Source organism: Carassius gibelio, chromosome A5 (genome assembly GCF_023724105.1).
Source record: "Carassius gibelio isolate Cgi1373 ecotype wild population from Czech Republic chromosome A5, carGib1.2-hapl.c, whole genome shotgun sequence".
NCBI classification, from domain to species: domain Eukaryota; kingdom Metazoa; phylum Chordata; class Actinopteri; order Cypriniformes; family Cyprinidae; genus Carassius; species Carassius gibelio.
This window is the reverse complement of record NC_068375.1, coordinates 35368386-35381706: the sequence shown is the minus strand read 5'-3', so window position 1 is coordinate 35381706 and position 13321 is coordinate 35368386.

Below are 13321 nucleotides of genomic sequence, written 5' to 3'. Positions count from 1 at the left end.
AGATTTTACAGAAATTGCAATTCATTATGATTTAAACAGTCCATTGCTCATGTATCATTGTCTAGTTTCAGTTCTAATTTAAAAGATGACCCATAACTCTTTGGGCGAGGGCGATCTTTGTTGGCACATCTTAAAAATATGAGCACAGAAATAAAGAATTGCATCATAATTTGGCTTGCATGAGAATGAATGCTGCCATATTTGGCTTTATGCTTCACAACATTTGGATTAGAAGATTAGATGCCACGGAATATCTTTCAGAACAAGAATAAGCACTGTTTAAGTTTATTTTACTCTTTCCAAAAAGGTATTATTGTTTATGACAATGTCAATAAACAATACAAGTATATATTTACCTCCACATTCTGGTGTATAGTTCGGTAAACACAGTTTTCAGAAATTTTCATACAAATTGCCAACAGCCAAAATGCAGAAGTCACTTGGGGATACATGTCTACTATTAACCAATTAATCATCCTGATTATTGAAAAAAAAAAAACATCCGCATTGAAATGAGAAAATTAACAAGCTTTTTCATGGATACATCTGTCAGTTTGATTAATGACAGTCAGCGGAGACCATAGTATTACACTGCAGACTGAGTCAAACACCTGCTTCCTGCTCATACAATAAACATTCTGAGGATTTAACACATTACTACTAGAATTTGTAATAATCATTTTATTGTTGTATTGACAATATGTATGAAGTTTAATAGTATAAATATTATTTTTAATGTTTTATACAGAAAAGCACACAAAATGTGATATAAATACATTTTATTTTATTAAATTATCATGCAAAACAATACATATAAAGCAACATTAACAGAAAGAATATTTTCATGACAAATAGAGTATCAACATTTTTAAAATACTGAAAACGGCAAAAAAAAATCAATTTATTGTTGTATTAAATTATGATGCTAACGTCATAATATATGACAATAACAATAATTTTCTCAAAATACATAACACTGAAAAGGTCAAAAGAATATAATAAATAACATGTAATTGTATTCAAGAACAATATGGATGAAGAAACAATTATATAAATATTTTAGATACAAAAATAAAAATATAAATAAAATACAAAATATAAATAAATGTTACAAATAAATATAAATAAAATACAAATTAAACATGACAACATACTGAAAAAGCTGGTAATAAGAGGATTGTTTCAAGAGGATGTGACCAAATCTCGTTTGCACAAGGTATCATTTGGTACAATGTTTACCAGTTCACCCAGAAATTCTACAGAGTTATTAAGAACAGTCTGGGCCCAATGTTTTTGTTTAAATGAGTTTTTAGGTGGGGAGACAGGCTCTGTTATGTTTTTGCATTCACATATAGCTCCTGCAACACAGCGCTCTGTAAGCTCAAGATCATGAGTGGGTGTTTTTAATTCTTTAAATATTGGTTGCGTGGTATGATGTATTTTACTTTGGTGTTGATATATATGGTCAAGAGCCTTCTTTATGAAGTTAAGCCCACACCGAGCTTTCTGCATTTTCGCTTCACTGGACAAATTCTTCAAGTCAAGTTCTGAGATTGGTTTCAGCAATATTTGTATACGTTTGTTTGCTGAGAGCTGAAACGAAAGAGAGATGGATCACACATTAAAAGGAAAGCCTCTGAATTATCATTTACAAACTATGCCGTTTCCTGTTAAGTCATAGTTTGATTGAATCTAATGTAATGATCAAGAAATAATAACGAACTCCAGAAAGAATATATTTCTGACAGCTACTAGACGTGTAACAATACAGTGCAACAGTTTGGTACAATACACTATACTGATCTCACAATCCTTCAAACAAAACCAAAACTGTGTCACAATTGTAAGCATTTTACATTTATGCAGATGCTTTTATGCATTAAAGGTACACTTGTTTTCAGTTCTTGCTTTCCCTGGGGATTGAACCCGTGATCTTGGCATCTACTGTTTGAGCGATAGGAAGGCAGCAATAATTGTTTTAATTATTACCTCTTAGACATATTATAATAACCAAAACAGAAATATTCAAGATTCTACTAAAAATATTGTATTTTATTAAATATAAAATTCTATATTTTAATGTATTCATTGTTATTAAACGTGTGCTTATATTTGATGTGCTCTTTATATGTGCATTAATCAGTCTATATGATTCTCTTATTCTAAAAGCTTAACTTCATTCTTTCTAAACTTATATATATATTGTGACACTTAACAGCTACTTTTAAATGTTGGTGATCATCATTATCGTCATAATCATCATGTACATGGAATGCAAAAGCATGTTATTAAAAGCACACTTATAAAAAGAAGTCTTATCACTACACCAATCACCTAAAATTGTAAGTATAAAAAAAAAATATTGTAAAAGAGTATCAAAGTCCATATCGTAATTCTTGAGTCATAATACAATGAAACAAAGATTATTTTTTGGAAGGATTACTGGAGTATAAATAATATGATTTCTGTCATACAACTTCAAAATCTCACATTTAATTCGATGTTAGTTGGTTGCTGTTAATTGTTTGCAATTTAAAACCTACACCAATAATACTAAACAGACACTAAAACATAACAGTGGCATAAAAAAAACAATTTGGCTACTAAATCTGACTTAAAATACTGAATTAAAATTACTGCATTACATACCTAAATATAAAACCAAGTGCCAAACTCTGCATTCATACATGCAGTAAAAATCACCTTGAGACCAGCACTGATCAATTATTGAACACTGTTTGTTGGATTAGATATCATATGTGATGCAGTGACAGTCAGACACTGTTAAGTGTGGCTTGAAAACAGCTACTTTAAACAATTTTCATTTTTGCATGTAAATCTCCAAAAACAAATGGCAAGTAATACATTTAATTAAATGTGAAATGTTAAAGTAGAAAGACCAGAATAAAAGATGCTCCAGTAATCCTTTAACTAAATTTTTTACCATAACTAATAAAAAATAATTTTACGGTGCAGAGTGTTTAATGTAATGCATATCTTGAGCTCATCTGCATTTTTATCTTGCAATATCTATTTTTAATCAAATACAGAAAGAATGATACTTACATATTCTTTCAATAGATGTTCCATTTTACCCTTTGTTAATTCTAATCTCTTTTTAACATTACATCGATTTACTGAACTGTGTGTCATCGTCTGGATTGTTGCTAAAATCCACAATATCAGAAGTCCTAAAAAGAAAAGTACATTAGTTTACGCCAGTCATAACATGTCATCTACAGCAAACACACAAAAAAGTGAAGCTCAGAAAGTTAACAAGAGATTGAATTTACCAGTTTTTAGCTCCATGGTCACAATTAAAAGTGTTCTTTACTCTGTGTGCTAGAGTAAATTCTTCAGAGTAGAATACGATTTCATGTCAATTCAGTCAACTTTCCATCTTTTATACGCCTTTGAGTGCTTAGTCACCAAAGGAAATGTGTCTAGTGATTTTATCTCTCACAAAGACTTTCAATTAATCTAGCGTAAAAACGCTTACACATAAGTCTGACATAGACTTATGAATATTTTGTTTAAAGTGCTATATAAATAAAGGTGACTTTTACTTTGACATAAGTCAAATGAGTGTTATACAGACTTTCACTCTTGCAAATGCTGTAGGTAAATCTGAAGTGTTAATTATCACTGTTTATGATAATGAATTTCATGCAATATTCTGATCATGTGACGTGTGATTTAATCCAGTGGAATCTGATTTTACACTCAGTTGATAGATGGTGAAAATTCAAGTGTTATGTTGCATATGTTGCCTTGAATGTGAACGTGATGTGGTGCTTTGTGACATTGTCACTCACTGCAAAGTTTAGCTTTAGTTTAGCAAATACATTGTCACTGTACTTAAGTAGATTTTTCTGGTATCAGTCCTTTACTTCAGTATTTATTTTTCTGACAACTTTTAACTTTCACTCACACAAATTTCTGTACATTCTACTTCTTACATTTTCAAAAACGATCCTTCAAACATTTCTACAATATAGTGTCATCTCTCTCTCTCTCCCACTTAAAATACACAAAAATGGTCTCACATCCATACTTTTTACTTAAGTACATGTCAAAGCCCATACTTCTTTACTTTAACTTGAGTAAAAAAGTATAGTCAGCACTTCAACTTTTAAACATGAGTATCTGTCCTTCTACTTGAGAGAAAAATATACTTTTGTGTACCTTTGCCATCTCTGGTTCTTTGATACAAACACAGCAGGTTGTGTCAGTTTTATTAGCCTATCTATAAGGATATATATTAAAATGCATACAGAATCTAAACAAAGTCACTGCTCACATGCTTTCTGTTGAAATTTTGTGACAGTGTTTGTCATTACCTAGATGTGATGTCACATTATTTTCTGTGAATATAGTGGGAGATACAGTGTGTGTTCTATTCCTCTTAAGTCATTTTCTATTAAAAGTTACATGTTCAATTGGAGATTTCCATCCAAGCTGCTTAGAAGAGACTCAGTGGGATAAACGGAGGATATATATTTTCCTTCTAAGTATTGTGCCCTAGTGGCAAAAGAACTGGTAGCCTTAAGTTTGTAAGTTCAAACCACAAAAGATGACTGACTCAGCAAAAGACATGCCGCATGTTAATTTGCAGGATATGCAATCTATCTGCATTTGCTATTCTCTTGCCGACTCTCACAAGTGTGTTGTTGATTTCTTGGAATTATGTATATTCTAATATTTTCAGTGTCAGTCATTTTTAGCAACAATCTTCAGAGCTCTTTTGGAATGTATATCTAAACATAGCAATTGCATTGGATGACAAAAAGCCTTTTCAGTTCCTTTTTTCCTAGATTTTAATTTCAAATGCAAAGTGTGTGGGGGTGTGTGTGTGTGTTTGTGTGTGTGTGTGTAAAAAATGCTCACCAAGGCTCCATGTATTTAATCAAAATGCATTAAAAACAGAAACATTTTAAAATATTATTAATGTATAAAATAAAATGTGTAAATGCAACTTATTCAGCAAAGCTGATTTGTTGGTCGGTTATCACCTATTATTTGTGCTCAATTATTAATTTTATCTCTTAATATTATCAATAAGCTTGTTTTTCCATATGTAAAACCTTTTCATACATAAAAAAGGTAACTTTACCATTTTGGACTATAGCAGCTGTCACCATCACTTTGTGTTTTTCAAGCGTTTCAATTGGATTTTGAACTGTTTTACAAGGTTTGTTATGTGCAATAAGCGAGCCTGCATAGCAGAAGAAAATTAACAAAAATGAATAAATGAATAAAAATTCCTGCCGTGTAAATCGCAAATACGTCATGGCACGAGCGCAAATGACTCTTAAAGGGAATGGAAGATGAGACTCAGATTGGTTTATTGCACGTTACGCCTCCCCAAAAAAACATTACTCATTAAGAGAATAGGGACAACCTGTTTAGACCATGCGCCCGGGGCGCGCCAAAAGAATTTCCGTCGTTAAAATAGCAAAAGTGGTTTTAGACATGCCCTGAGTGCAGCTGCACTGTGCGCTTTACACTTTTTGCGTTTAGATCTTTAAAATAGGGCCCTAAATGTTTCGAAATATTACAAGAATAAAGTAAAATATTATGAGATTAAAGTCAAAGTATTATGAGAATACATTTTCACAAAGAAAACGGATTCATTTAATGGATTGTTTCACATAAATACAGCGATCTGATCATTGAAGAGATTGAAAAACACATTATTGTAAGACATCATTTGTGTTTCACTATAAAACTGATTTTGAAAGGTGAGACATATTATAAGTAGGTCAATCAAAAGCATGACTCTTATTGCTCATGGGAGATTTTAATATTCACGTTGATAATACAAATGATGCATTAGGACTTGCATTTACTGACCTAATGAACTCTTTTGGAGTCAAGAAAAATGTCACCGGGCCCACTCATCGTTTTAATCATACACTAGATATAATGATATCTAGATTTAATGATATAGATATCGTACCTCAAAGTGATGATGTTACAGACCATTTCCTTGTATCGTACATGCTGCGCATCACTGATATTAACTATATGGCTCAGCGTTACCGCCTGGCCAGAACTATTGTTCCAGCCACCAAAGAAAAATTCGCAAACAACCTGCCTGATTTATCTCAACTGCTATTTGTACCCCAAAATACAAATGAACCAGATTAAATGACTGGAAACATGGCCACTATTTTCTCTAATACATTAGAAGCTGTTGCCCCAATCAAATTGAAAATTTGGTAAATCCGCCATGGTATAACAGTAATACTCACTCTCTCAAGAAAGAAACTCATAGCCTTGAACGCAAATGGAGAAAAAGGGGAAGTTTTTAGAATTGCATGGAAAACCAGTATGTCCAGCTATAGACAGGCTCTAAAAACTGCTAGGGCAGAGCATATACACAAACTCATAGAAAATAACCAAAACAATCCAAGGTTTTTATTTAACACAGTCGCTAAATTAACAAATTACCAGATGCCACCTGATTAAAATATTTCATCAATGTTTAATAGTAATGACTTTATGAATTTCTTCACTGATAAAATAGATAACATAAAAAATACAATAGCAAATGTAGATTCTACAGTGTCTAACACTTCAGTTTCATCCATCGCACACAAAGATAAACTGCAGTGCTTTACAACTATAGTACAGGAAGAGGTAAATAAACTTATCACTGTATCTAAACCAAAAGCATGTTTATTAGATTCTGTACCCACTAAATTACTAAAGAGTTGTTACCTGCAGCAGAAGAAATGTTTCTCGATATTATTAACTCGTTGTTATCTTTAGGTCATGTCCCAAAACCATTTAAGCTGGCCTATTTCAAATCTTCCATTTATGTTTAACATTTTAAAAAAAGTTGTGTCTGCTCAAATGAGCTACTTCCTGCATAAAAATGATCTGTATGAAGAATTTCAGTCAGGTTTCAGGCCCCACCATAGCACAGAAACTGCACTTGTTAAAATTACAAATGACCTACTTCTTGCGACAGATCAAGGCTGCATCTCATTGCTAGTTTTATTTGATCTAGTTTTTTGATGCTAGTTTTTATTTTGCTGTGTTCAACACCTTAGATCATGACATACTCATAGATAGATTACAAAACTATACAGGTATTCAAGGGCAGGCTCTAAGATGGTTTAGATCCTACCTGTCCGATCGCTACCATTTTGTTTATTTAAATGGGGAGTCATCTCATTTATAACCAGTAAAATATGGAGTGCCACAAGGATCCGTCCTAGGTCCCCTTCTATTTTCAAAATGCATGTTGCCCCTTGTTAATTTTATTAGAAAATACGGGATTAGTTTCACTGCTATGCTGATGATACTCAGCTATATCATCTCAATGAGACCAGATGAAACTTCTAAATTATCTAAGCCAACAGAGTGTGTTTAAAATTTAAAAGATTGGATGACCAATAATTTTCTCCTATTAAATTCGGATAAGACAGAGATATTAATTATTGGACCAAAAACAGTACACAGAATCTTGTAGATTACAATTTGCAACTAGACAGATGTACTGTTACTTCCTCTACAGTAAAAAATCTGGGTGTTATATTAGACAGCAACTTGTCTTTTGAAAATCATATTTCCCATGTTACAAAAACTGAATTCTCCCATCTTAGAAACAATGCCAAGCTACGAAACATTTTATCTGTTTTCTGATGCAGAAAAGCTAGTTCATGCATTCCTGACCTCTAGATTGGACTGTTGTAATGTACTTCTAGGTGGTTGTCCTGCATCTTCAATAAACAATCTACAGGTAGTCCAAAATGCAGCAGCTAGAGTCCTTACCAGGTCAAGAAAATATGATCATATTACCCCAATTTTACACTCTCTGCACTGGCTACCTATTAAGTTCCGTATCAGTTACACATTATCATTACTTACCTATAAGGCCCTAAATGATTTAGCTTCTGCATACCTAACTAGCCTTCTACCACTATACAATCCATCACGCTCCCTAAGGTCACAAAACTCTGGACTTTTGGTAGTTCCTAGGATAGCAAAGTCCACTAAAGTAGGTAGAGCTTTTTCACATTGGCTCCCAAACTCTGGAATAGCCTTCCTGATAATGTTCGGGGTTCAGACACACTATTTAAATGTAGATTAAAAACGCATCTCTTTCGCCAAGTATTCAAATAATGCATCTCTTAAATTGTGCCTGCAGATGCATCTGATCAAATGCGCATTCCTATTCTTTAGCTTGGGTTAAACTAATTAATTCTACTTTGTTGGAAAATAAACGCTGCCACTTAACGGCGCGCAGTCAATTCACAATTATGCTGTGAAGAGAGCTAGAGAGAGTTGTGGTGACACTGCAAACATTCATATTTCTTTCCTTTCTTTCCCTTTTCAGAACGTTTCACCGTCAAAATATGGACATTAACGGGTCTCTGCCTTGGGTTTGACCACGCCAGGAGTTCTTTCTTCACATCAGTTCAGTCAGTGTACTGTTTGAGTAAATTAATTACTCCGGATATTGGTTTTTTGAACTCAGAGGAAGTGTCAGCCACATTAAAAAAGTTAACAGCTTAAGTCATTTGTGAATTAATGTGTATTGGAGACGCGAACCATTTAAAACGATTCAATTCGATTTGGTGAACTGGTTCAAAAAGATATGGTTACATCAAATGATTTGTTCGCGAACTGGATATCACAAACTGCTGTGTTTTGAACTCGCTCACAACAGACACGGAAGAGAAGACAATGCTGAATAAAGTCCTAGTTTTTGCTATTTTTGGACCAAAAAACATTTTTGATGCTTCAAAATATTGTAACTGACCCTCTGATGTCACATGAACTTTTTGATGATGTTTTTCTTACCTTTCTGGACATGGACAGTATACCGTACACACAGTTTCAATGGAGCGACTGAGAGCTCTCGGACTAAATCTAAAATATCTTAAACTGTTTACTGAAGATAAAAGCAGTTCTCACGGGTTTGGAATGACATGAGGGCAAGTTATTAATGACATAATTTTGATTTTTGGGTGAACTATCCCTTTAAGGAGTTTCTGGATTTCAGCTGGCAAAACTATTAAGCTACTAAGAACAAATACATTCTACACAGGAGTTTTCTGAATTTGTCAATTTTTAAGATTGTTCTTATGACTGAATCTGTTCATGTCTGTTGTTTGAAAATGCTCTTAATATGACATTTTTATGTATAAATGAAATGTTTTCAAGTTTATGGAAAACTGAAAGTACAATCTGCAAGAATATTAAAATGTTATTTCAAGTATTACAATTTAACAATTAAACCAATAAAAGAAGTTAAGCAGTCTTTTGTTTCTTTTTATAGTTTTTACTACTGAGACCTGTTGAAATACAATAATTTATACAGTTTTACAATACATAGTAAAAGTGGACAACAAATTACAGTAAATTTCACAGTGTAAAGTAATATTTTATTGTATTAAAATATATCAAAGGCGAAAAAAACATAACATTGTGTTTTACAGTAAAAATGTATTATTGTAAATAAATTTACAGCAAGTTAAATGGCACTGTAAATATGAATACAGTATTTTACTGTAAGTTTAATTTACAGTAAGTTACTGGCAAACTGCTGCCAGTAAGTTACTGTAATTTCTACAGATTTTTTTTACTGTGTAGTAAAAAGAAGGTTGCATGTAGTCCTTTGAAAAAAGCACCACAATTTCCTGTGCACTTCCACTGCAGATAACCCGATCTCATAAGAAAACATAACTATAGAATTAACTAATTGCTGATTTCATATTGATACGAGCTGAATAAAGAAAGCGTGAAGCTCTGCCCCTAAACTTAACCATCAAAAATATTGTATGCAATGAGATTGTCTCGGGTTACACGTGTAGGGGGGTGTAACAATAATCGTGCTTATTAATTTTGTGATTCTTGTGTACAAATAAATAAATACATAATTACTTTATTCTACAATTTCTACATTTCCACATCAGCTTCGACATCTCCATGCTATGTGGATGTGAGTCTGCAGACATTGAGAGCGAGTCCCTCACAGCCTTGTTTACATACCTGTCAAAAATTAAATATGGCCCAATACCGACTAAGGTCTATGTACTGTAATTCACTTTAGATAAAAGTGCTCAAACTTAGTAAATTTAGAGACTCCAAATTATAGATTAGCAATTACTTCGATTAATTATTGCAAAACTGCAACAGTTAAGGGAAAAGCATAAAAACATCTCATTTTACGAATGTAGGCTATTCGACAAAACCTCGATATATTTGAAACTGCGGAAAGTAAAAACGCTGTGAGAAAATGCAAACGCATGCTTTAATTAAGTCTTTATGACCACATCCGCTTTACTGTGTTCCATGAGAACATGGAAAATAATCAAGGCACACAGATCTTCAGTGTGATATCAATTCTTATCTGATTATTGGTCAGAGCTAATTGGCACTCAAGATTCAAATGAAACTGTTTCCCCTGTTATTGCCAGATCAATTTCAGTTCCGCCAAGAAGAATTTTGACTCTTAAGCCACACAAAAAAAAATCATCATATAAAAGCAAGTGGCTTTTAATACCAAAATGATACCAGACTTTCTCAAGAATAAGAAATAACTCATAGATGGCACAAAATCTCACCTTAATACTTTTGTTGAACGGGTATTCTATTTTACATTTTTATAATTTCATCTGAAAATCAACACGAGTCTATGGAAAATGGTGATTTGTGACATATATATATATATATATATATATATATATATATATATATATATATATATATATATATATATATATATTTTTTTTTTATTTGTGGAGTACAAATTGTTGTAAAAATAAAAATTTTGTGTAAAATATTTATCTTTATTTAAAATATGGGTAATAAAAAAATAAACATAAAATAAATAAAACTGCTTTTATCCAGAGCGTCTTACGTGCATTCAGGCTATCAATTTTTACCTGTCATGTGTTCCTGGGGAAATAACCCCCAACCTTGTGCTTGGTAGCGCAATGTTCTACCAATTGAGATACAGGAACATGTAATAATTAAATATGTAAATATTCAAATAGTCTTAGAATTCATAAAATACATTTCTTCTAAATTAATCTCTTTAACTAGGAATCTGTTTCGTCCGCTATATGTATATATGTATACACACACACACACACACACACACACACACACACACACACACACATATTTATGTAACAGTGCCATGTATTAATGTTACAGTGACTTTTGCCACAGATATTGTATGTTATCAAAAGTCACAAGTCACAAGGCAGATTTGTAGAATTCTGCAAGAAAAGTGTAAAAATATGCTATAATTCCCGTAATGTTCTGATATTCCTATTACTAGGCTTTGACTGGGTGGAATGTGTTATAACCACAGTGTGTAGTTTTCCTTCCTCCACAACTGTATAAATGCAGGAAATGTTGAGTAATTAAAATAACCTGTCCTTTTCTGCAATAGAAATACTTGAGTAAGTATTCCTTTCTGTGGTAAGATAAAGTCGTTAACAAACAAATATCTAAATCCTCAATCTGAAGATACATATAATGATAAAGCAATGGCGACATCACAACACAGCAATAAACTACCTTTTGATGTAACAGACAGAGCTAATCATGCCACAGGAAAGTTTCAAACTGGCCAAATTGTTTTTATTCAGTTTTTTTCCCATGTGGTCTATAACTGTCACATCCTGCCCGAACCACTTCTTGCTCAGACTTTTCTATGTAACGCTGTCTGATTAAGATGCAAGGCTTTGTGTCACGTACAAGGTATGATGTAAACTGGCAGATAAAGCAGTTAGCTGGAGATGTGTACTTTTCAATGACCAGTATAACAATTTTGCTTTGTGCATCATTATCTTTATCAGTGCCTACATGCACCTTTATCTTTAAATGGACATACATATATATATATTCATTTTGACTGGAATTTTTGATTTAGTCCTAGTCTTTATCTTAAGATGAAAATGCTTAATAGTCACATTTTTGTTATTCGAGTCTTTCATAGTTTCAGTCTAGTTTTAGAAGACGAAAGGCTTTGCACTTTTGTCACCTTTTAGTCATTACTTTTAATCAGGCTACAGTTACCAACATTTATTGTTACAAAAATTGTGATTCATTCTAATAAGCTTCTAAATAAACTTATTTAAAATATGAATCAAGGATTGAATTTGGAAAAACTTGAATAAATTATGACAATTTTAATTTTTGGTTGAACTATCCCTTTAACATTATTGAAAAGGGGGCAAATTATAAAAATCATTGTTGTTCATATATAATATATTTAATATATGTATATCTAACTTAGAATTTAAGAAAAGAAGCAGAATAAAACAATAAGACAAATACGAAAGAGATAGGTTGCCACAAACAGGAACGAGCACATTTTCAGCTCCTTAAAATAGCAATGCGCCTGAACACACCTCTTTTTTAGACCAGCACACCCATGGGCGCACAAATGCATTTGCTAATTAAACGACGTGGCACTGGACAGGAAAACCCTAGAAAACACACTAGTGCTGTACAAAAAGCATTAACCTGTTGAGAAAGCTTGATTTGGTTGATTTCTGCCTCATCAATTTCAATGATAATTATTTTGTATCATTATACAGTTAACCATTAGCTACCCGTAAGATGCCTTCTGAGAGATATAGCCCTGTATATCTCTGTTGATATCTGTTGATTTTAATCATGATCTGACTCAGTTTAATAATACTGCCAGTGGAATCTGAAATGATGGGAGTTGGTAAAGAATGATTTTTAATACGTCGTATATTTCTGATTAGGGTGTCAACTCAGGTCAATGGCTGCCATTGTTTTTCTACAAGCTTTACTCCCACATCCCTTTTACTCTTACGGGAAACCCTTTTTCTCTTACAGGAAAGCAGACTAAAAATATTTATGACTTATTAAGGACTAGACATTTTATTTTCCAACAACAGAACGAGTCAGTCTGTTGTTCGTTATCTGGCTTGGCTCGGTGTTCATCTTGAGTTGTCTCTTCACATCAGTTCAGTCAGTGTACTGTTTGAGTGCATGATACTCCGGGATGTTGGTTTGTTTGAACTCAAGAGGGAGTGTCAGCCACATTAAAAAAGTTAACAACTTAAGTCATTTGTGGATGCATAGTGGAGACGCAAACCGTTTAAAAAGATTTGGTGAACTGGTTCAAAAGATCCGGTTACATCGAACGATTCACTTGCGAACCGGATATCAACTGCTTTGTTTTGAACTCTCAAAAGAAGACAATGCTGAATAAAGTCATAGTTTTTGCTATTTTTTGACCAAAATGTATTTTCGATGCTTCAACAAATTCTAACTGATCCTCTGATGTCACATGGACTACTTTGATGATGTTTTTCTT